The 645-nt window shown below is 55.2% G+C and overlaps 1 pseudogene; it reads right to left on the reverse strand.

The window, feature by feature from the left end:
- Positions 1–179, reverse strand: part of LOC102831795 — a 77129-nt pseudogene extending 76950 nt beyond the window's left edge.
- Between the last annotated feature and the right edge of the window lie 466 nt (positions 180–645).

A 645-nucleotide genomic window follows, 5' to 3' on the forward strand; every position in this document is an offset into this window, starting at 1 on the left:
CTTCCTTATTCACTGTCCAGCTTTCGCATCCATATGAGGTTATTGAAAATACCATGGCTTGGTATTTTCCACTCACCCAGTGGGCTCTCCGCTGTTGGTGAGCTGCTCAGAGCCGCGCTGGGCACGAGCCTCCTGGCGTTGCCGCCACCACCGCCTCCGCCTGCCATCGCTCGGGACATGGCGGTTTGGTCCATAACGTGCGGTGTTGTTGGATTAGGTGGGTGAGACCTGTGTCTGTCCGCGTATCCCCAGGGTCACGCTAATGGAGGGGGTGGCGGCTGAACGATGTGTGAGACCTGCGCAGACCTGGTGTAGGTGTTAAATGAAACCCAGACCATGGAGCGGCAGGGTGAGAGGTGTCTGGAAACCAGGTCGACGGGGAGGGGGGACGCTGCCTAGCGGGAAGAGACTGCAGCAGCCAGCCAGGCTGTCCTACTTACCACGGACTTGAGTGCACCGTCCCGGCCTAGCTGTTGGATCATGGCTTTGAGGCGGGCTCGACCAACTTAGAGACCCACAAGCACAGCCCAAAACGTCTCTCATTACAACTTTGACTGCCTTATGAATATTAATTTCCCTTGCCTACTATTGTAAAATAGACACTTGAGTGGGATAGAAAGGAATGTTGGGAAACATGATCAGAGA

The sequence above is a fragment of the Chrysochloris asiatica genome, unplaced genomic scaffold (genome assembly GCF_000296735.1).
Source record: "Chrysochloris asiatica unplaced genomic scaffold, ChrAsi1.0 scaffold00167, whole genome shotgun sequence".
In the NCBI taxonomy this organism is placed as follows: Eukaryota; Metazoa; Chordata; class Mammalia; order Afrosoricida; family Chrysochloridae; genus Chrysochloris; species Chrysochloris asiatica.